Source organism: Paramormyrops kingsleyae, chromosome 2, assembly GCF_048594095.1.
Source record: "Paramormyrops kingsleyae isolate MSU_618 chromosome 2, PKINGS_0.4, whole genome shotgun sequence".
NCBI lineage: Eukaryota > Metazoa > Chordata > Actinopteri > Osteoglossiformes > Mormyridae > Paramormyrops > Paramormyrops kingsleyae.
This window is the reverse complement of record NC_132798.1, coordinates 30,071,256-30,095,799: the sequence shown is the minus strand read 5'-3', so window position 1 is coordinate 30,095,799 and position 24,544 is coordinate 30,071,256. Positions and strand designations below refer to the sequence as shown.

Genomic DNA, 24,544 nt, shown 5'->3' with positions numbered 1-24,544 from the left:
CCGGTGGGCGTGGCCTTATACGCATGCTGCCCGGACTGTTTTCCGAGTGAATGGCTGTGGGCGTGCCTTGCCTCGGGTCATTAGCAGATAATGAAGTGCGACAGAAATTCTGTGCCTCTCCTTGGTTTCACATGAATTACATAAACTGAAAATATTTATTTTTAATTTAAATCGCTTTATTTAAAAGTAGACACTTTAAACTTTCTATAGATATATTTCTCATGTATGTCTGTGCAGTATTCGCGGAGTTTCAGTTCATTTTAGTGACGTGTTTCAAAAAGATTTTCGCGGAGACTGAGACAGCTGAAAGCGCACCCTGTTTATTTTCTTTATTTTACAAAAGCACAATATTTCGTGGATATTGTGAGCATACATGAATAACAGTAGACCATTTACAGATTAAAATGATGTACTACACTTACGTGTATGATCAAACATGACGACGCATTTTAAGTTCTTTTCACGGTTACCAGAAAAAAATGCAAGTGTCCCCGCCGGCGGGTCCGCCGACTCCTAAGGGTTAACATAATAAATGCTAAGGAACTTGGAATGGTGTAATGTTGGCAACACCTTCACTCTAACTTTTTTTATCTGTCAATGCTCGTAACCATTTACTTGATGATTTTTAAACATAAAAAGAATTACGAACCAGCTCTCTGGCGACCGTACAGGAGGAATTTTGAAGAGCCATTAACAAGTGACTCAAATAACTGCATATCACAAACACCTTTCCTGGGGGAATTAGCTCAAGTGGTAGAGCGCTTGCTTTGCATGTGAGAGGTAGTGGGATTGATACCCACGTTCTCCAGTCTTTTAGCTGCTGGGTCTAGGCAACTAACCAGAAAACACATAATTCACCTACCATCAAGGAGGTGTTGTCCACCACAGCCACGCTAAAGAACGTCCCTTGGTATCAGCAACCCTCAGCTTTGCACAACGGTACTACCATCAAGGAAAACCCCCAAGAAAAGCTACCACTAGGTATTCATAATAAAGCAGTAGGCATATCCTGGGACATTGGCTTAACATAATAAATGCTAAGGAACTTGGAATGGTGTAATGTTGGCAACACCTTCACATTCATTATTTTCACCTGTCAATGCCCGTAACCTTTTACTTGATGATTTTTAAACATAAAAAGAATTACGAACCAGCTCTCTGGCGACCGTACAGGAGGAATTTTGAAGAGCCATTAACAAGTGACTCAAATAATTGCATATCAAAAACACCTTTCCTGGGGGAATTAGCTCAAGTGGTAGAGCGCTCGCTTCGCATGTGAGAGGTAGTGGGATCGATACCCACATTCTCCAGTCTTTTAGCTGCTGGGCATAGGCAACTAACCAGAAAACACATAATTCACCTACCATAAAGCAGGTGTTGTCCACCACAGCCACATTAAAGAACTTCCCTTGGTATCAGCAACCCTCAGCTTTGCACAACGGTACTACCATCAAGGAAAACCCCCAAGAAAAGCTACCACTAGGTATTCAGAATAAAGCAGTAGGCATATCCTGGGACATTGGCTTAACATAATAAATGCTAAGGAACTTGGAATGGTGTAATTTTGGCAACACCTTCACATTCATTATTTTCACCTGTCAATGCCCGTAACCTATTACTTGATGATTTTTAAACATAAAAAAAATTACGAACCAGCTCTCTGGCGACCGTACAGGAGGAATTTTGAAGAGCCATTAATAAGTGACTCAAATAAATGCATATCAAAAACACCCTTCCTGGGGGAATTAGCTCAAGTGGTAGAGCGCTTGCTTTGCATGTGAGAGGTAGTGGGATCAATACCCACATTCTCCAGTCTTTTAGCTGCTGGGTCTAGGCAACTAACCAGAAAACACATAATTCACCTACCATCAAGGAGGTGTTGTCCACCACAGCCACACTAAATAACTTCCCTTGGTATCAGCAACCCTCAGCTTTGCACAACGGTACTACCATCAAGGAAAACCCCCAAGAAAAGCTACCACTAGGTATTCAGAATAAAGCAGTAGGCATATCCTGGGACATTGGCTAAACATAATAAATGCTAAGGAACTTGGAATGGTGTAGTGTTTTGTTAATACCTTCATTTATGTATCTGTCAATGCTCGTAACCTTTTACTTGATGATTTTTAAACATAAAAAGAATTACGAACCAGCTCTCTGGCGACCGTACAGGAGGAATTTTGAAGAGCCATTAACAAGTGACTCAAATAATTGCATATCAAGAACACCTTTCCTGGGGGAATTAGCTCAAGTGGTAGAGCGCTTGCTTTGCATGTGAGAGGTAGTGGGATCGATACCCACATTCTCCAGTCTTTTAGCTGCTGGGTCTAGGCAACTAACCAGAAAACACATAATTCACCTACCATCAAGGAGGTGTTGTCCACCACAGCCACACTAAAGAACTTCCCTTGGTATCAGCAACCCTCAGCTTTGCACAACGGTACTACCATCAAGGAAAACCCCCAAGAAAAGCTACCACTAGGTATTCAGAATAAAGCAGTAGGCATATCCTGGGACATTGGCTTAACATAATAAATGCTAAGGAACTTGGAATGGTGTAGTGTTTTGTTAATACCTTCATTTATGTATCTGTCAATGCTCGTAACCTTTTACTTGATGATTTTTAAACATAAAAAGAATTACGAACCAGCTCTCTGGCGACCGTACAGGAGGAATTTTGAAGAGCCATTAACAAGTGACTCAAATAATTGCATATCAAGAACACCTTGACAAGGGGAATTAGCTCAAGTGGTAGAGCACTCGCTTAGCATGTGAGAGGTAGTGGGATCGATACCCACATTCTCCAGTCTTTTAGCTGCTGGGCATAGGCAACTAACCAGAAAACACATAATTCACCTACCATAAAGCAGGTGTTGTCCACCACAGCCACATTAAAGAACTTCCCTTGGTATCAGCAACCCTCAGCTTTGCACAACAGTACTACCATCAAGGAAAATCACCAAGAAAAGCTACCACTAGGTATTCAGAATAAAGCAGTAGGCATATCCTGGGACATAGGCTTAACATAATAAATGCTAAGGAACTTGGAATGGTGTAATGTTGGCAACACCTTCACATTCATTATTTTCACCTGTCAATGCCCGTAACCTTTTACTTGATGATTTTTAAACATAAAAAGAATTACGAACCAGCTCTCTGGCGACCGTACAGGAGGAATTTTGAAGAGCCATTAACAAGTGACTCAAATAATTGCATATCAAAAACACCTTTCCTGGGCGAATTAGCTCAAGTGGTAGAGCGCTCGCTTCGCATGTGAGAGGTAGTGGGATCGATACCCACATTCTCCAGTCTTTTAGCTGCTGGGCATAGGCAACTAACCAGAAAACACATAATTCACCTACCATAAAGCAGGTGTTGTCCACCACAGCCACATTAAAGAACTTCCCTTGGTATCAGCAACCCTCAGCTTTGCACAACGGTACTACCATCAAGGAAAACCCCCAAGAAAAGCTACCACTAGGTATTCAGAATAAAGCAGTAGGCATATCCTGGGACATTGGCTTAACATAATAAATGCTAAGGAACTTGGAATGGTGTAGTGTTTTGTTAATACCTTCATTTATGTATCTGTCAATGCTCGTAACCTTTTTCTTGATGATTTTTAAACATAAAAAGAATTACGAACCAGCTCTCTGGCGACCGTACAGGAGGAATTTTGAAGAGCCATTAACAAGTGACTCAAATAATTGCATATCAAGAACACCTTTCCTGGGGGAATTAGCTCAAGTGGTAGAGCGCTTGCTTTGCATGTGAGAGGTAGTGGGATCGATACCCACATTCTCCAGTCTTTTAGCTGCTGGGTCTAGGCAACTAACCAGAAAACACATAATTCACCTACCATCAAGGAGGTGTTGTCCACCACAGCCACGCTAAAGAACGTCCCTTGGTATCAGCAACCCTCAGCTTTGCACAACAGTACTACCATCAAGGAAAACCCCCAAGAAAAGCTACCACTAGGTATTCAGAATAAAGCAGTAGGCATATCCTGAGACATTGGCTTAACATAATAAATTCTAAGGAACTTGGAATGGTGTAATTTTGGCAACACCTTCACATTCATTATTTTCACCTGTCAATGCCCGTAACCTATTACTTGATGATTTTTAAACATAAAAAGAATTACGAACCAGCTCTCTGGCGACCGTACAGGAGGAATTTTGAAGAGCCATTAATAAGTGACTCAAATAATTGCATATCAAAAACACCCTTCCTGGGGGAATTAGCTCAAGTGGTAGAGCGCTTGCTTTGCATGTGAGAGGTAGTGGGATCGATACCCACGTTCTCCAGTCTTTTAGCTGCTGGGTCTAGGCAACTAACCAGAAAACACATAATTCACCTACCATCAAGGAGGTGTTGTCCACCACAGCCACACTAAAGAACTTCCCTTGGTATCAGCAACCCTCAGCTTTGCACAACGGTACTACCATCAAGGAAAACCCCCAAGAAAAGCTACCACTAGGTATTCAGAATAAAGCAGTAGGCATATCCTGGGACATTGGCTTAACATAATAAATGCTAAGGAACTTGGAATGGTGTAGTGTTTTGTTAATACCTTCATTTATGTATCTGTCAATGCTCGTAACCTTTTACTTGATGATTTTTAAACATAAAAAGAATTACGAACCAGCTCTCTGGCGACCGTACAGGAGGAATTTTGAAGAGCCATTAACAAGTGACTCAAATAATTGCATATCAAGAACACCTTTCCTGGGGGAATTAGCTCAAGTGGTAGAGCGCTTGCTTTGCATGTGAGAGGTAGTGGGATCGATACCCACATTCTCCAGTCTTTTAGCTGCTGAGTCTAGGCAACTAACCAGAAAACACATAATTCACCTACCATCAAGGAGGTGTTGTCCACCACAGCCACGCTAAAGAACGTCCCTTGGTATCAGCAACCCTCAGCTTTGCACAACGGTACTACCATCAAGGAAAACCCCCAAGAAAAGCTACCACTAGGTATTCAGAATAAAGCAGTAGGCATATCCTGGGACATTGGCTTAACATAATAAATGCTAAGGAACTTGGAATGGTGTAATTTTGGCAACACCTTCACATTCATTATTTTCACCTGTCAATGCCCGTAACCTATTACTTGATGATTTTTAAACATAAAAAAAATTACGAACCAGCTCTCTGGCGACCGTACAGGAGGAATTTTGAAGAGCCATTAATAAGTGACTCAAATAATTGCATATCAAAAACACCCTTCCTGGGGGAATTAGCTCAAGTGGTAGAGCACTCGCTTAGCATGTGAGAGGTAGTGGGATCGATACCCGCATTCTCCAGTCATTTAGCTGCTGGGCATAGGCAACTAACCAGAAAACACATAATTCACCTACCATAAAGCAGGTGTTGTCCACCACAGCCACATTAAAGAACTTCCCTTGGTATCAGCAACCCTCAGCTTTGCACAACGATACTACCATCAAGGAAAACCCCCAAGAAAAGCTACCACTAGGTATTCAGAATAAAGCAGTAGGCATATCCTGGGACATTGGCTTAACATAATAAATGCTAAGGAACTTGGAATGGTGTAATGTTGGCAACACCTTCACTTCAATTTTTTTTATCTGTCAATGCTCATAACCTTTTACTTGATGATTTTTAAACATAAAAAGAATTACGAACCAGCTCTCTGGCGACCGTACAGGAGGAATTTTGAAGAGCCATTAACAAGTGACTCAAATAATTGCATATCAAAAGCACATTTCCTGGGGGAATTAGCTCAAGTGGTAGAGCGCTCGCTTCGCATGTGAGCGGTAGTGGGATCGATACCCACATTCTCCAGTCTACTAGCTGCTGGGCATAGGCAACTAACCAGAAAACACATAATTCACCTACCATAAGGCAGGTGTTGTCCACCACAGCCACATTAAAGAACTTCCCTTGGTATCAGCAACCCTCAGCTTTGCACAACGGTACTACCATCAAGGAAAACCCCCAAGAAAAGCTACCACTAGGTATTCAGAATAAAGCAGTAGGCATATCCTGGGACATTGGCTTAACATAATAAATGCTAAGGAACTTGGAATGGTGTAATTTTGGCAACACCTTCACATTCATTATTTTCACCTGTCAATGCCCGTAACCTATTACTTGATGATTTTTAAACATAAAAAGAATTACGAACCAGCTCTCTGGCGACCGTACAGGAGGAATTTTGAAGAGCCATTAATAAGTGACTCAAATAATTGCATTTCAAAAACACCCTTCCTGGGGGAATTAGCTCAAGTGGTAGAGCGCTTGCTTTGCATGTGAGAGGTAGTGGGATCAATACCCACATTCTCCAGTCTTTTAGCTGCTGGGTCTAGGCAACTAACCAGAAAACACATAATTCACCTACCATCAAGGAGGTGTTGTCCACCACAGCCACACTAAAGAACTTCCCTTGGTATCAGCAACCCTCAGCTTTGCACAACGGTACTACCATCAAGGAAAACCCCCAAGAAAAGCTACCACTAGGTATTCAGAATAAAGCAGTAGGCATATCCTGGGACATTGGCTTAACATAATAAATGCAAAGGAACTTGGAATGGTGTAGTGTTTTGTTAATACCTTCATTTATGTATCTGTCAATGCTCGTAACCTTTTACTTGATGATTTTTAAACATAAAAAGAATTACGAACCCACTCTCTGGCGACCGTACAGAAGGAATTTTGAAGAGCCATTAACAAGTGACTCAAATAATTGCATATCAAGAACACCTTTCCTGGGGGAATTAGCTCAAGTGGTAGAGCGCTTGCTTTGCATGTGAGAGGTAGTGGGATCGATACCCACATTCTCCAGTCTTTTAACTGCAGGGTCTAGGCAACTAACCAGAAAACACATAATTCACCTACCATCAAGGAGGTGTTGTCCACCACAGCCACGCTAAAGAACGTCCCTTGGTATCAGCAACCCTCAGCTTTGCACAACGGTACTACCATCAAGGAAAACCGCCAAGAAAAGCTACCACTAGGTATTCAGAATAAAGCAGTAGGCATATCCTGGGACATTGGCTTAACATAATAAATGCTAAGGAACTTGGAATGGTGTAATGTTGGCAACACCTTCACTTTAATTTTTTTTATCTGTCAATGCTCGTAACCTTTTACTTGATGATTTTTAAACATAAAAAGAATTACGAACCAGTTCTCTGGCGACCGTACAGGAGGAATTTTGAAGAGCCATTAACAAGTGACTCAAACAATTGCATATCAAGAACACCTTTCCTGGGGGAATTAGCTCAAGTGGTAGAGCACTTGCTTTGCATGTGAGAGGTAGTGGGATTGATACCCACATTCTCCAGTCTTTTAGCTGCTGAGCATAGGCAACTAACCAGAAAACACATAATTCACCTACCATCAAGGAGGTGTTGTCCACCACAGCCACGCTAAAGAACGTCCCTTGGTATCAGCAACCCTCAGCTTTGCACAACGGTACTACCATCAAGGAAAACCCCCAAGAAAAGCTACCACTAGGTATTCATAATAAAGCAGTAGGCATATACTGGGACATTGGCTTAACATAATAAATGCTAAGGAACTTGGAATGGTGTAATGTTGGCAACACCTTCACATTCATTATTTTCACCTGTCAATGCTCGTAACCTTTTACTTGATGATTTTTAAACATAAAAAGAATTACGAACCCGCTCTCTGGCGACCGTACAGAAGGAATTTTGAAGAGCCATTAACAAGTGACTCAAATAATTGCATATCAAGAACACTTTTCCTGGGGGAATTAGCTCAAGTGGTAGAGCGCTTGCTTTGCATGTGAGAGGTAGTGGGATCGATACCCACATTCTCCAGTCTTTTAGCTGCAGGGTCTAGGCAACTAACCAGAAAACACATAATTCACCTACCATCAAGGAGGTGTTGTCCACCACAGCCACGCTAAAGAACGTCCCTTGGTATCAGCAACCCTCAGCTTTGCACAACGGTACTACCATCAAGGAAAACCGCCAAGAAAAGCTACCACTAGGTATTCAGAATAAAGCAGTAGGCATATCCTGGGACATTGGCTTAACATAATAAATGCTAAGGAACTTGGAATGGTGTAGTGTTTTGTTAATACCTTCATTTATGTATCTGTCAATGCTCGTAACCTTTTACTTGATGATTTTTAAACATAAAAAGAATTACGAACCAGTTCTCTGGCGACCGTACAGGAGGAATTTTGAAGAGCCATTAACAAGTGACTCAAACAATTGCATATCAAGAACACCTTTCCTGGGGGAATTAGCTCAAGTGGTAGAGCGCTTGCTTTGCATGTGAGAGGTAGTGGGATCGATACCCACATTCTCCAGTCTTTTAGCTGCTGGCCATAGGCAACTAACCAGAAAACACATAATTCACCTACCATAAAGCAGGTGTTGTCCACCACAGCCACATTAAAGAACTTCCCTTGGTATCAGCAACCCTCAGCTTTGCACAACGATACTACTCTCAAGAAAAAAAACCCAAGAAAAGCTACCACTAGGTATTCAAAGTAAAGCAGTAGGTATATCCTGGGACATTGGCTTAACATAATAAATGCAAAGGAACTTGGAATGGTGTAGTGTTTTGTTAATACCTTCATTTATGTATCTGTCAATGCTCGTAACCATTTACTTGATGATTTTTAAACATAAAAAGAATTACGAACCAGCTCTCTGGCGACCGTACAGGAGGAATTTTGAAGAGCCATTAACAAGTGACTCAAATAGCTGCATATCACAAACACCTTACCTGGGGGAATTAGCTCAAGTGGTAGAGCGCTTGCTTTGCATGTAAAAGGTAGTGGGATCGATACCCACATTCTCCAGTCTTTTAGCTGCTGGGTCTAGGCAACTAACCAGAAAACACATAATTCACCTACCATCAAGGAGGTGTTGTCCACCACAGCCACGCTAAAGAACGTCCCTTGGTATCAGCAACCCTCAGCTTTGCACAACGGTACTACCATCAAGGAAAACCCCCAAGAAAAGCTACCACTAGGTATTCAGAATAAAGCAGTAGGCATATCCTGGGACATTGGCTTAACATAATAAATGCTAAGGAACTTGGAATGGTGTAATTTTGGCAACACCTTCACATTCATTATTTTCACCTGTCAATGCCTGTAACCTATTACTTGATGATTTTTAAACATAAAAAGAATTACGAACCAGCTCTCTGGCGACCGTACAGGAGGAATTTTGAAGAGCCATTAATAAGTGACTCAAATAATTGCATTTCAAAAACACCCTTCCTGGCGGAATTAGCTCAAGTGGTAGAGTGCTTGCTTTGCATGTGAGAGGTAGTGGGATCGATACCCACATTCTCCAGTCTTTTAGCTGCTGGGTCTAGGCAACTAACCAGAAAACACATAATTCACCTACCATCAAGGAGGTGTTGTCCACCACAGCCACACTAAAGAACTTCCCTTGGTATCAGCAACCCTCAGCTTTGCACAACGGTACTACCATCAAGGAAAACCCCCAAGAAAAGCTACCACTAGGTATTCAGAATAAAGCAGTAGGCATATCCTGGGACATTGGCTTAACATAATAAATGCTAAGGAACTTGGAATGGTGTAGTGTTTTGTTAATACCTTCATTTATGTATCTGTCAATGCTCGTAACCTTTTACTTGATGATTTTTAAATATAAAAAGAATTACGAACCAGCTCTCTGGCGACCGTACAGGAGGAATTTTGAAGAGCCATTAACAAGTGACTCAAATAATTGCATATCAAGAACACCTTTCCTGGGGGAATTAGCTCAAGTGGTAGAGCGCTTGCTTTGCATGTGAGAGGTAGTGGGATCGATACCCACATTCTCCAGTCTTTTAGCTGCTGGGTCTAGGCAACTAACCAGAAAACACATAATTCACCTACCATTAAGGAGGTGTTGTCCACCACAGCCACGCTAAAGAACGTCCCTTGGTATCAGCAACCCTCAGCATTGCACAACGGTACTACCATCAAGGAAAACCGCCAAGAAAAGCTACCACTAGGTATTCAGAATAAAGCAGTAGGCATATCCTGGGACATTGGCTTAACATAATAAATGCTAAGGAACTTGGAATGGTGTAATGTTGGCAACACCTTCACTTTAATTTTTTTTATCTGTCAATGCTCGTAACCTTTTACTTGATGATTTTTAAACATAAAAAGAATTACGAACCAGTTCTCTGGCGACCGTACAGGAGGAACTTTGAAGAGCCATTAACAAGTGACTCAAACAATTGCATATCAAGAACACCTTTCCTGGGGGAATTAGCTCAAGTGGTAGAGCGCTTGCTTTGCATGTGAGAGGTAGTGGGATTGATACCCACATTCTCCAGTCTTTTAGCTGCTGGGTCTAGGCAACTAACCAGAAAACACATAATTCACCTACCATCAAGGAGGTGTTGTCCACCACAGCCACGCTAAAGAACGTCCCTTGGTATCAGCAACCCTCAGCTTTGCACAACGGTACTACCATCAAGGAAAACCCCCAAGAAAAGCTACCACTAGGTATTCATAATAAAGCAGTAGGCATATACTGGGACATTGGCTTAACATAATAAATGCTAAGGAACTTGGAATGGTGTAATGTTGGCAACACCTTCACATTCATTATTTTCACCTGTCAATGCTCGTAACCTTTTACTTGATGATTTTTAAACATAAAAAGAATTACGAACCCGCTCTCTGGCGACCGTACAGAAGGAATTTTGAAGAGCCATTAACAAGTGACTCAAATAATTGCATATCAAGAACACCTTTCCTGGGGGAATTAGCTCAAGTGGTAGAGCGCTTGCTATGCATGTGAGAGGTAGTGGGATCGATACCCACATTCTCCAGTCTGTTAGCTGCTGGGTCTAGGCAACTAACCAGAAAACACATAATTCACCTACCATCAAGGAGGTGTTGTCCACCACAGCCACGCTAAAGAACGTCCCTTGGTATCAGCAACCCTCAGCTTTGCACAACGGTACTACCATCAAGGAAAACCACCAAGAAAAGCTACCACTAGGTATTCAGAATAAAGCAGTAGGCATATCCTGGGACATTGGCTTAACATAATAAATGCTAAGGAACTTGGAATGGTGTAATGTTGGCAACACCTTCACTTTAATTTTTTTTATCTGTCAATGCTCGTAATCTTTTACTTGATGATTTTTAAACATAAAAAGAATTACGAACCAGTTCTCTGGCGACCGTACAGGAGGAATTTTGAAGAGCCATTAACAAGTGACTCAAACAATTGCATATCAAGAACACCTTTCCAGGGGGAATTAGCTCAAGTGGTAGAGAGCTTGCTTTGCATGTGAGAGGAAGTGGGATCGATACCCACATTCTCCAGTCTTTTAGCTGCTGGGCATAGGCAACTAACCAGAAAACACATAATTCACCTACCATAAAGCAGGTGTTGTCCACCACAGCCACATTAAAGAACTTCCCTTGGTATCAGCAACCCTCAGCTTTGCACAACGATACTACTCTCAAGAAAAAAAACCCAAGAAAAGCTACCACTAGGTATTCAAAGTAAAGCAGTAGGTATATCCTGGGACATTGGCTTAACATAATAAATGCAAAGGAACTTGGAATGGTGTAGTGTTTTGTTAATACCTTCATTTATGTATCTGTCAATGCTCGTAACCTTTTACTTGATGATTTTTAAACATAAAAAGAATTACGAACCAGCTCTCTGGCGACCGTACAGGAAGAATTTTGAAGAGCCATTAACAAGTGACTCAAATAATTGCATATCAAGAACACCTTTCCTGGGGGAATTAGCTCAAGTGGTAGAGCGCTTGCTTTGCATGTGAGAGGTAGTGGGATCGATACCCACATTCTCCAGTCTTTTAGCTGCTGGGTCTAGGCAACTAACCAGAAAACACATAATTCACCTACCATTAAGGAGGTGTTGTCCACCACAGCCACGCTAAAGAACGTCCCTTGGTATCAGCAACCCTCAGCATTGCACAACGGTACTACCATCAAGGAAAACCGCCAAGAAAAGCTACCACTAGGTATTCAGAATAAAGCAGTAGGCATATCCTGGGACATTGGCTTAACATAATAAATGCTAAGGAACTTGGAATGGTGTAATGTTGGCAACACCTTCACTTTAATTTTTTTTATCTGTCAATGCTCGTAACCTTTTACTTGATGATTTTTAAACATAAAAAGAATTACGAACCAGCTCTCTGGCGACCGTACAGGAGGAATTTTGAAGAGCCATTAACAAGTGACTCAAATAGCTACATATCAAGAACACCTTTCCTGGGGGAATTAGCTCAAGTGGTAGAGCGCTTGCTTTGCATGTGAGAGGTAGTGGGATCGATACCCACATTCTCCAGTCTTTTAGCTGCTGGGTCTAGGCAACTAACCAGAAAACACATAATTCACCTACCATCAAGGAGGTGTTGTCCACCACAGCCACGCTAAAGAACGTCCCTTGGTATCAGCAACCCTCAGCTTTGCACAACGGTACTACCATCAAGGAAAACCCCCAAGAAAAGCTACCACTAGGTATTCAGAATAAAGCAGTAGGCATATCCTGGGACATTGGCTTAACATAATAAATGCTAAGGAACTTGGAATGGTGTAATTTTGGCAACACCTTCACATTCATTATTTTCACCTGTCAATGCCCGTAACCTTTTACTTGATGATTTTTAAATATAAAAAGAATTACGAACCAGCTCTCTGGCGACCGTACAGGAAGAATTTTGAAGAGCCATTAACAAGTGACTCAAATAATTGCATATCAAGAACACCTTTCCTGGGGGAATTAGCTCAAGTGGTAGAGCGCTTGCTTTGCATGTGAGAGGTAGTGGGATCGATACCCACATTCTCCAGTCTTTTAGCTGCTGGGTCTAGGCAACTAACCAGAAAACACATAATTCACCTACCATTAAGGAGGTGTTGTCCACCACAGCCACGCTAAAGAACGTCCCTTGGTATCAGCAACCCTCAGCATTGCACAACGGTACTACCATCAAGGAAAACCGCCAAGAAAAGCTACCACTAGGTATTCAGAATAAAGCAGTAGGCATATCCTGGGACATTGGCTTAACATAATAAATGCTAAGGAACTTGGAATGGTGTAATGTTGGCAACACCTTCACTTTAATTTTTTTTATCTGTCAATGCTCGTAACCTTTTACTTGATGATTTTTAAACATAAAAAGAATTACGAACCAGCTCTCTGGCGACCGTACAGGAGGAATTTTGAAGAGCCATTAACAAGTGACTCAAATAGCTGCATATCACAAACACCTTGCCTGGGGGAATTAGCTCAAGTGGTAGAGCGCTTGCTTTGCATGTAAGAGGTAGTGGGATCGATACCCACATTCTCCAGTCTTTTAGCTGCTGGGTCTAGGCAACTAACCAGAAAACACATAATTCACCTACCATCAAGGAGGTGTTGTCCACCACAGCCACGCTAAAGAACGTCCCTTGGTATCAGCAACCCTCAGCTTTGCACAACGGTACTACCATCAAGGAAAACCGCCAAGAAAAGCTACCACTAGGTATTCAGAATAAAGCAGTAGGCATATCCTGGGACATTGGCTTAACATAATAAATGCTAAGGAACTTGGAATGGTGTAATTTTGGCAACACCTTCACATTCATTATTTTCACCTGTCAATGCCCGTAACCTATTACTTGATGATTTTTAAACATAAAAAGAATTACGAACCAGCTCTCTGGTGACCGTACAGGAGGAATTTTGAAGAGCCATTAATAAGTGACTCAAATAATTGCATATCAAGAACACCTTTTCTGGGGGAATTAGCTCAAGTGGTAGAGTGCTTGCTTTGCATGTGAGAGGTAGTGGGATCGATACCCACATTCTCCAGTCTTTTAGCTGCTGGGCCTAGGCAACTAACCAGAAAACACATAATTCACCTACCATCAAGGAGGTGTTGTCCACCACAGCCATGTTAAAGAACTTCCCTTGGTATCAGCAACCCTCAGCTTTGCACAACAGTACTACCATCAAGGAAAACCACCAAGAAAAGCTACCACTAGGTATTCAGAATAAAGCAGTAGGCATATCCTGGGACATTGGCTTAACATAATAAATGCTAAGGAACTTGGAATGGTGTAATGTTGGCAACACCTTCACATTCATTATTTTCACCTGTCAATGCCCGTAACCTTTTACTTGATGATTTTTAAACATAAAATGAATTACGAACCAGCTCTCTGGCGACCGTACAGGAGGAATTTTGAAGAGCCATTAAGAAGTGACTCAAATAATTGCATATCAAAAACACCTTTCCTGGGGGAATTAGCTCAAGTGGTAGAGCGCTCGCTTCGCATGTGAGAGGTAGTGGGATCGATACCCACATTCTTCAGTCTTTTAGCTGCTGGGCATAGGCAACTAACCAGAAAACACATAATTCACCTACCATAAAGCAGGTGTTGTCCACCACAGCCACATTAAAGAACTTCCCTTGGTATCAGCAACCCTCAGCTTTGCACAACGGTACTACCATCAAGGAAAACCCCCAAGAAAAGCTACCACTAGGTATTCAGAATAAAGCAGTAGGCATATCCTGGGACATTGGCTTAACATAATAAATGCTAAGGAACTTGGAATGGTGTAATTTTGGCAACACCTTCACATTCATTATTTTCACCTGTCAATGCCCGTAACCTATTACTTGATGATTTTTAAACATAAAAAGTATTACGAACCACCTCACTGTCGACCATACAGGAGGAATTTTGAAGAGCCATTAATAAGTGACTCAAATAATTGCATATCAAGAACACCTTGACAAGGGGAATTAGCTCAAGTGGTAGAGCGCTCGCTTAGCATGTGAGAGGTAGTGGGATCGATACCCACATTCTCCAGTCTTTTAGCTGCTGGGTCTAGGCAACTAACCAGAAAACACATAATTCACCTACCATCAAGGAGGTGTTGTCCACCACAGCCACGCTAAAGAACGTCCCTTGGTATCAGCAACCCTCAGCTTTGCACAACGGTACTACCATCAAGGAAAACCCCCAAGAAAAGCTACCACTAGGTATTCAGAATAAAGCAGTAGGCATATCCTGGGACATTGGCTTAACATAATAAATGCTAAGGAACTTGGAATGGTGTAATTTTGGCAACACCTTCACATTCATTATTTTCACCTGTCAATGCCCGTAACCTATTACTTGATGATTTTTAAACATAAAAAGAATTACGAACCAGCTCTCTGGTGACCGTACAGGAGGAATTTTGAAGAGCCATTAATAAGTGACTCAAATAATTGCATATCAAAAACACCTTTCCTGGGGGAATTAGCTCAAGTGGTAGAGCGCTTGCTTTGCATGTGAGAGGTAGTGGGATCGATACCCACATTCTCCAGTCTTTTAGCTGCTGGGTCTAGGCAACTAACCAGAAAAGACATAATTCACCTACCATCAAGGAGGTGTTGTCCACCACAGCCACACTAAAGAACTTCCCTTGGTATCAGCAACCCTCAGCTTTGCACAACGGTACTACCATCAAGGAAAACCCCCAAGAAAAGCTACCACTAGGTATTCAGAATAAAGCAGTAGGCATATCCTGGGACATTGGCTTAACATAATAAATGCAAAGGAACTTGGAATGGTGTAGTGTTTTGTTAATACCTTCATTTATGTATCTGTCAATGCTCGTAACCTTTTACTTGATGATTTTTAAACATAAAAAGAATTAAGAACCAGTTCTCTGGCGACCGTACAGGAGGAATTTTGAAGAGCCATTAACAAGTGACTCAAACAATTGCATATCAAGAACACCTTTCCTGGGGGAATTAGCTCAAGTGGTAGAGCGCTTGCTTTGCATGTGAGAGGTAGTGGGATCGATACCCACATTCTCCAGTCTTTTAGCTGCTGGGTCTAGGCAACTAACCAGAAAACACATAATTCACCTACCATCAAGGAGGTGTTGTCCACCACAGCCATGTTAAAGAACTTCCCTTGGTATCAGCAACCCTCAGCTTTGCACAATAGTACTACCATCAAGGAAAACCGCCAAGAAAAGCTACCACTAGGTATTCAGAATAAAGCAGTAGGCATATCCTGGGACATTGGCTTAACATAATAAATGCTAAGGAACTTGGAATGGTGTAATGTTGGCAACACCTTCACTTTAATTTTTTTTATCTGTCAATGCTCATAACCTTTTACTTGATGATTTTTAAACATAAAAAGAATTAAGAACCAGTTCTCTGGCGACCGTACAGGAGGAATTTTGAAGAGCCATTAACAAGTGACTCAAACAATTGCATATCAAGAACACCTTTCCTGGGGGAATTAGCTCAAGTGGTAGAGCGCTTGCTTTGCATGTGAGAGGTAGTGGAATCGATACCCACATTCTCCAGTCTTTTAGCTGCTGGGTCTAGGCAACTAACCAGAAAACACATAATTCACCTACCATCAAGGAGGTGTTGTCCACCACAGCCATGTTAAAGAACTTCCCTTGGTATCAGCAACCCTCAGCTTTGCACAATAGTACTACCATCAAGGAAAACCGCCAAGAAAAGCTACCACTAGGTATTCAGAATAAAGCAGTAGGCATATCCTGGGACATTGGCTTAACATAATAAATGCTAAGGAACTTGGAATGGTGTAATGTTGGCAACACCTTCACATTCATTATTTTCACCTGTCAATGCCCGTAACCTTTTACTTGATGATTTTTAAACATAAAAAGAATTACGAACCAGCTCTCTGGCGACCGTACAGGAGGAATTTTGAAGAGCCATTAAGAAGTGACTCAAATAATTGCATATCAAAAACACCTTTCCTGGGGGAATTAGCTCAAGTGGTAGAGCGCTCGCTTCGCATGTGAGAGGTAGTGGGATCGATACTCACATTCTCCAGTCTTTTAGCTGCTGGGCATAGGCAACTAACCAGAAAACACATAATTCACCTACCATAAAGCAGGTGTTGTCCACCACAGCCACATTAAAGAACTTCCCTTGGTATCAGCAACCAGGGGCGTCGCACCCGTGGGGGATGTGGGTGTTTTAACACCCACACTTTTCCCGGTGAGAGGGTTCAACACCCACACTTTTTCTACAGTTTTCCCGCAGTTTTGAACAAATGCCTTCGCATTCGCTCCTCCGTTTCTCTGGCCGCTCTGTGTCTACGCTCGCTTCAGCTCTCCTCTCCCCTCCCTCTCAAACATGACACCGGCTGATGATTGGCTGTTCTGCCTTAAGTCTTGCCTCTCTTGGTGTATTAGATTTATCGGTCAGCTCGTGCAGAGGAGGCGGGAACTTATGGTTGTTATGATTATTTACATCTCCGTTTTCCAGGTACTTTCCCAGATAGCAATCGTTATTGATTCAACATTGAATTATGGTCAGAAAGTTTGTTTTGTGGTTGAAGTTACAACTTCAACTTTAAATCAACATTTTACAACAACAACAATTTCTATGTTGAAAATGAGCCATTGAATCAATGCTGACTAAGGGTCCTGTTTTCAACATTGATACTTTGGAATACGTTATACCCATAGCAGAGAAGCAGAATCACTTCATTGTTTTAAAAATTTTTAAAAAATCTCATTTCACTTTATTGTAAAGTACTTTGAGTTGCATTTCATGTATGAAAGGTGCTATATAAATAAAGCATCTTTTTTTTCTCTTTAAACAAAGCAGTTTTTCCACTGCAATGCATGCAACATATTTGGATAATTAAGCAATTAAAATGATGTGGAGAACTTTTAAAAGTCGCTCTTAAAGGGAAAACACCGACATTAAATTACCAACGGAAATTAAAGGCTTGCGCTGTGCATCCCTGTTTTTATATAGCGAACTGGGTCACACCATTTTTTGGTGCGGGGGGCGTATTATACACGAAGTTGTAGATAAATCACAGTTTTTTTAAATACATGAAAATAGTCATCTAAAGGTCATCTCTTGACAGAGACTGAACCGAAGAAGGAGCGCGCGGCCCCCTGTTCGGAATGTCCCATACTTTAAACCTTACCCGCCAGCGCCATCGCGCATTCACGCCATCATTGTCTTTGAGGCTGCGAAGAGAGAGTGAGTTAAATTTGAAACTTACTCTTATACTGGCCGGTTCTGTGAATAAAAAAAAACTGCTGTTATTGGGGCTGAGATGCTCCTCGAGCCTAGCCCGGTTGACGCGCACTTTACAGCCAGCCGGTGTCGTCAATGGCGAATCCGGTGTTCCGGGCAGTCCAGTTTCCCTAGGTTTCCCCTGTCGCGCGCTGATTTGTACACGGTTTCGCTGTTGTTTTCATGTCTTTTTACGAAGCTCTTGAGGTAAACAAGCCGTATATTTTAAAACATCACATGCCTTTTCGATGTTTTTTGTTTTTACAGATAATAAATTAAATTATTTAATTCGCTGGATATCCATGTGGGAAATACTTGAAGTCTGCAGTGTGTCTTTCATGTTGTACAGTATAGTTAATAGTAGGAATGTTACTTTTCTTAGTTTCAGATAAGGTACAGTATGTTCAGATGTATTTCAGCAGAAACCTCATTAGTAAAACTATTGATGTTTGAATGAATATTGATCACAAACAGTTTCAATATTAAATCAATTAAAACAGCTGAAGTAATTCATCCCCCACACTTTTGAAAAGCTTGCTACGCCCCTGTCAGCAACCCTCAGCTTTGCACAACGGTACTACCATCAAGGAAAACCCCCAAGAAAAGCTACCACTAGGTATTCAGAATAAAGCAGTAGGCATATCCTGGGACATTGGCTTAACATAATAAATGCTAAGGAACTTGGAATGGTGTAATTTTGGCAACACCTTCACATTCATTATTTTCACCTGTCAATGCCCGTAACCTATTACTTGATGATTTTTAAACATAAAAAGAATTACGAACCAGCTCTCTGGCGACCGTACAGGAGGAATTTTGAAGAGCCATTAATAAGTGACTCAAATAATTGCATATCAAAAACACCTTTCCTGGGGGAATTAGCTCAAGTGGTAGAGCGCTTGCTTTGCGTGTGAGAGGTAGTGGGATCAATACCCACATTCTCCAGTCTTTTAGCTGCTGGGTCTAGGCAACTAACCAGAAAACACATAATTCACCTACCATCAGGGAGGTGTTGTCCACCACAGCCACACTAAAGAACTTCCCTTGGTATCAGCAACCCTCAGCTTTGCACAACGGTACTACCATCAAGGAAAATCCCCAAGAAAAGCTACCACTAGGTATTCAGAATAAAGCAGTAGGCATATCCTGGGACATTGGCTTAACATAATAAATGCTAAGGAACTTGGAATGGTGTAATGTTGGCAACACCTTCACTTTAACTTTTTTTATCTGTCAATGCTCGTAACCATTTACTTGATGATTTTTAAACATAAAAAGTATTACGAACCACCTCACTGTCGACCATACAGGAGGAATTTGGAAGAGCCATTAATAAGTGACTCAAATAATTGCATATCAAGAACACCCTGACAAGGGGAATTAGCTCAAGTGGTAGAGCGCTCGCTTAGCATGTGAGAGGTAGTGGGATCGATACCCACATTCTCCAGTCTTTTAGCTGCTGGGCATAGGCAACTAACCAGAAAACACATAATTCACCTTCCATAAAGCAGGTGTTGTCCACCACAGCCATGTTAAAGAACTTCCCTTGGAATCAGCAACCCTCAGCTTTGCACAACGATACTACTCTCAAGAAAAAAAACTCAAGAAAAGCTACCACTAGGTATTCAAAGTAAAGCAGTAGGTATATCCTGGGACATTGGCTTAACATAATAAATGCAAAGGAACTTGGAATGGTGTAGTGTTTTGTTAATACCTTCATTTATGTATCTGTCAATGCTCGTAACCTTTTACTTGATGATTTTTAAACATAAAAAGAATTACGAACCAGCTCTCTGGCGACCGTACAGAAGGAATTTTGAAGAGCCATTAACAAGTGACTCAAATAATTGCATATCAAGAACACCTTTCCTGGGGGAATTAGCTCAAGTGGTAGAGCGCTTGCTTTGCATGTGAGAGGTAGTAGGATCAATACCCACATTCTCCAGTCTTTTAGCTGCTGGGTCTAGGCAACTAACCAGAAAACACATAATTCACCTACCATCAAGGAGGTGTTGTCCACCACAGCCACGCTAAAGAACGTCCCTTGGTATCAGCAACCCTCAGCTTTGCACAACGGTACTACCATCAAGGAAAACCCCCAAGAAAAGCTACCACTAGGTATTCAGAATAAAGCAGTAGGCATATCCTGGGACATTGGCTTAACATAATAAATGCTAAGGAACTTGGAATGGTGTAATGTTGGCAACACCTTCACTTCAATTTTTTTTATCTGTCAATGCTCGTAACCTTTTACTTGATGATTTTTAAACATAAAAAGAATTACGAACCAGTTCTCTGGCGACCGTACAGGAGGAATTTTGAAGAGCCATTAACAAGTGACTCAAACAATTGCATATCAAGAACACCTTTCCTGGGGGAATTAGCTCAAGTGGTAGAGCGCTTGCTTTGCATGTGAGAGGTAGTGGGATCAATACCCACATTCTCCAGTCTTTTAGCTGCTGGGCCTAGGCAACTAACCAGAAAACACATAATTCACCTACCATCAAGGAGGTGTTGTCCACCACAGCCATGTTAAAGAACTTCCCTTGGTATCAGCAACCCTCAGCTTTGCACAACAGTACTACCATCAAGGAAAACCACCAAGAAAAGCTACCACTAGGTATTCAGAATAAAGCAGTAGGCATATCCTGGGACATTGGCTTAACATAATAAATGCTAAGGAACTTGGAATGGTGTAATTTTGGCAACACCTTCACATTCATTATTTTCACCTGTCAATGCCCGTAACCTTTTACTTGATGATTTTTAAACATAAAAAGAATTACGAACCAGCTCTCTGGCGACCGTACAGGAGGAATTTTGAAGAGCCATTAAGAAGTGACTCAAATAATTGCATATCAAAAACACCTTTACTGGGGGAATTAGCTCAAGTGGTAGAGCGCTCGCTTCGCATGTGAGAGGTAGTGGAATCGATACCCACATTCTCCAGTCTTTTAGCTGCTGGGCATAGGCAACTAACCAGAAAACACATAATTCACCTACCATAAAGCAGGTGTTGTCCACCACAGCCACATTAAAGAACTTCCCTTGGTATCAGCAACCCTCAGCTTTGCACAACGGTACTACCATCAAGGAAAACCCCCAAGAAAAGCTACCACTAGGTATTCAAAATAAAGCAGTAGGCATATCCTGGGACATTGGCTTAACATAATAAATGCTAAGGAACTTGGAATGGTGTAATTTTGGCAACACCTTCACATTCATTATTTTCACCTGTCAATGCCCGTAACCTATTACTTGATGATTTTTAAACATAAAAAGTATTACGAACCACCTCACTGTCGACCATACAGGAGGAATTTTGAAGAGCCATTAATAAGTGACTCAAATAATTGCATATCAAGAACACCTTGACAAGGGGAATTAGCTCAAGTGGTAGAGCGCTCGCTTAGCATGTGAGAGGTAGTGGGATCGATACCCACATTCTCCAGTCTTTTAGCTGCTGGGTCTAGGCAACTAACCAGAAAACACATAATTCACCTACCATCAAGGAGGTGTTGTCCACCACAGCCACGCTAAAGAACGTCCCTTGGTATCAGCAACCCTCAGCTTTGCACAACGGTACTACCATCAAGGAAAACCCCCAAGAAAAGCTACCACTAGGTATTCAGAATAAAGCAGTAGGCATATCCTGGGACATTGGCTTAACATAATAAATGCTAAGGAACTTGGAATGGTGTAATGTTGGCAACACCTTCACTTCAATTTTTTTTATCTGTCAATGCTCGTAACCTTTTACTTGATGATTTTTAAACATAAAAAGAATTACGAACCAGTTCTCTGGCGACCGTACAGGAGGAATTTTGAAGAGCCATTAACAAGTGACTCAAACAATTGCATATCAAGAACACCTTTCCTGGGGGAATTAGCTCAAGTGGTAGAGCGCTTGCTTTGCATGTGAGAGGTAGTGGGATCAATACCCACATTCTCCAGTCTTTTAGCTGCTGGGCCTAGGCAACTAACCAGAAAACACATAATTCACCTACCATCAAGGAGGTGTTGTCCACCACAGCCATGTTAAAGAACTTCCCTTGGTATCAGCAACCCTCAGCTTTGCACAACAGTACTACCATCAAGGAAAACCACCAAGAAAAGCTACCACTAGGTATTCAGAATAAAGCAGTAGGCATATCCTGGGACATTGGCTTAACATAATAAATGCTAAGGAACTTGGAATGGTGTAATTTTGGCAACACCTTCACATTCATTATTTTCACCTGTCAATGCCCGTAACCTTTTACTTGATGATTTTTAAACATAAAAAGAATTACGAACCAGCTCTCTGGCGACCGTACAGGAGGAATTTTGAAGAGCCATTAAGAAGTGACTCAAATAATTGCATATCAAAAACACCTTTACTGGGGGAATTAGCTCAAGTGGTAGAGCGCTCGCTTCGCATGTGAGAGGTAGTGGAATCGATACCCACATTCTCCAGTCTTTTAGCTGCTGGGCATAGGCAACTAACCAGAAAACACATAATTCACCTACCATAAAGCAGGTGTTGTCCACCACAGCCACATTAAAGAACTTCCCTTGGTATCAGCAACCCTCAGCTTTGCACAACGGTACTACCATCAAGGAAAACCCCCAAGAAAAGCTACCACTAGGTATTCAAAATAAAGCAGTAGGCATATCCTGGGACATTGGCTTAACATAATAAATGCTAAGGAACTTGGAATGGTGTAATTTTGGCAACACCTTCACATTCATTATTTTCACCTGTCAATGCCCGTAACCTATTACTTGATGATTTTTAAACATAAAAAGTATTACGAACCTCCTCACTGTCGACCATACAGGAGGAATTTTGAAGAGCCATTAATAAGTGACTCAAATAATTGCATATCAAGAACACCTTGACAAGGGGAATTAGCTCAAGTGGTAGAGCGCTCGCTTAGCATGTGAGAGGTAGTGGGATCGATACCCACATTCTCCAGTCTTTTAGCTGCTGGGTCTAGGCAACTAACCAGAAAACACATAATTCACCTACCATCAAGGAGGTGTTGTCCACCACAGCCACGCTAAAGAACGTCCCTTGGTATCAGCAACCCTCAGCTTTGCACAACGGTACTACCATCAAGGAAAACCCCCAAGAAAAGCTACCACTAGGTATTCAGAATAAAGCAGTAGGCATATCCTGGGACATTGGCTTAACATAATAAATGCTAAGGAACTTGGAATGGTGTAATGTTGGCAACACCTTCACTTCAATTTTTTTTATCTGTCAATGCTCGTAACCTTTTACTTGATGATTTTTAAACATAAAAAGAATTACGAACCAGTTCTCTGGCGACCGTACAGGAGGAATTTTGAAGAGCCATTAACAAGTGACTCAAACAATTGCATATCAAGAACACCTTTCCTGGGGGAATTAGCTCAAGTGGTAGAGCGCTTGCTTTGCATGTGAGAGGTAGTGGGATCGATACCCACATTCTCCAGTCTTTTAGCTGCTGGGCCTAGGCAACTAACCAGAAAACACATAATTCACCTACCATCAAGGAGGTGTTGTCCACCACAGCCATGTTAAAGAACTTCCCTTGGTATCAGCAACCCTCAGCTTTGCACAACAGTACTACCATCAAGGAAAACCACCAAGAAAAGCTACCACTAGGTATTCAGAATAAAGCAGTAGGCATATCCTGGGACATTGGCTTAACATAATAAATGCTAAGGAACTTGGAATGGTGTAATTTTGGCAACACCTTCACATTCATTATTTTCACCTGTCAATGCCCGTAACCTTTTACTTGATGATTTTTAAAGATAAAAAGAATTACGAACCAGCTCTCTGGCGACCGTACAGGAGGAATTTTGAAGAGCCATTAAGAAGTGACTCAAATAATTGCATATCAAAAACACCTTTCCTGGGGGAATTAGCTCAAGTGGTAGAGCGCTTGCTTTGCATGTGAGAGGTAGTGGGATCGATACCCACATTCTCCAGTCTTTTAGCTGCTGGGTCTAGGCAACTAACCAGAAAACACATAATTCACCTACCATCAAGGAGGTGTTGTCCACCACAGCCACACTAAAGAACTTCCCTTGGTATCAGCAACCCTCAGCTTTGCACAACGGTACTACCATCAAGGAAAACCCCCAAGAAAAGCTACCACTAGGTATTCAGAATAAAGCAGTAGGCATATCCTGGGACATTGGCTTAACATAATAAATGCTAAGGAACTTGGAATGGTGTAGTGTTTTGTTAATACCTTCATTTATGTATCTGTCAATGCTCGTAACCTTTTACTTGATGATTTTTAAACATAAAAAGAATTAAGAACCAGTTCTCTGGCGACCGTACAGGAGGAATTTTGAAGAGCCATTAACAAGTGACTCAAACAATTGCATATCAAGAACACCTTTCCTGGGGGAATTAGCTCAAGTGGTAGAGCGCTTGCTTTGCATGTGAGAGGTAGTGGGATCGATACCCACATTCTCCAGTCTTTTAGCTGCTGGGTCTAGGCAACTAACCAGAAAACACATAATTCACCTACCA

At 41.6% G+C, this 24,544-nt stretch overlaps 8 non-coding genes across 8 annotated transcripts; all 8 read left to right on the top strand.

Annotated features, from left to right (window-relative positions):
- The first annotated feature begins 1,237 nt into the window (after positions 1–1,237).
- Positions 1,238–1,310, top strand: trnaa-cgc (transfer RNA alanine (anticodon CGC)). Its single transcript has one exon. It is a non-coding gene; the product is annotated as a tRNA-Ala (tRNA).
- Positions 1,311–2,733: 1,423 nt separating this feature from the next.
- trnaa-agc (transfer RNA alanine (anticodon AGC)) lies at positions 2,734–2,806 on the top strand. Its single transcript has one exon. It is a non-coding gene; the product is annotated as a tRNA-Ala (tRNA).
- A 10,436-nt stretch (positions 2,807–13,242) lies between these two features.
- trnaa-ugc (transfer RNA alanine (anticodon UGC)) lies at positions 13,243–13,315 on the top strand. The gene has a single exon. It is a non-coding gene; the product is annotated as a tRNA-Ala (tRNA).
- A 931-nt stretch (positions 13,316–14,246) lies between these two features.
- trnaa-cgc (transfer RNA alanine (anticodon CGC)) lies at positions 14,247–14,319 on the top strand. The gene has a single exon. It is a non-coding gene; the product is annotated as a tRNA-Ala (tRNA).
- A 429-nt stretch (positions 14,320–14,748) lies between these two features.
- trnaa-agc (transfer RNA alanine (anticodon AGC)) lies at positions 14,749–14,821 on the top strand. Its single transcript has one exon. It is a non-coding gene; the product is annotated as a tRNA-Ala (tRNA).
- A 4,583-nt stretch (positions 14,822–19,404) lies between these two features.
- Positions 19,405–19,477, top strand: trnaa-agc (transfer RNA alanine (anticodon AGC)). The gene has a single exon. It is a non-coding gene; the product is annotated as a tRNA-Ala (tRNA).
- Positions 19,478–21,408: 1,931 nt separating this feature from the next.
- Positions 21,409–21,481, top strand: trnaa-agc (transfer RNA alanine (anticodon AGC)). The gene has a single exon. It is a non-coding gene; the product is annotated as a tRNA-Ala (tRNA).
- A 1,433-nt stretch (positions 21,482–22,914) lies between these two features.
- Positions 22,915–22,987, top strand: trnaa-agc (transfer RNA alanine (anticodon AGC)). The gene has a single exon. It is a non-coding gene; the product is annotated as a tRNA-Ala (tRNA).
- The last annotated feature ends 1,557 nt before the right edge of the window (positions 22,988–24,544 follow it).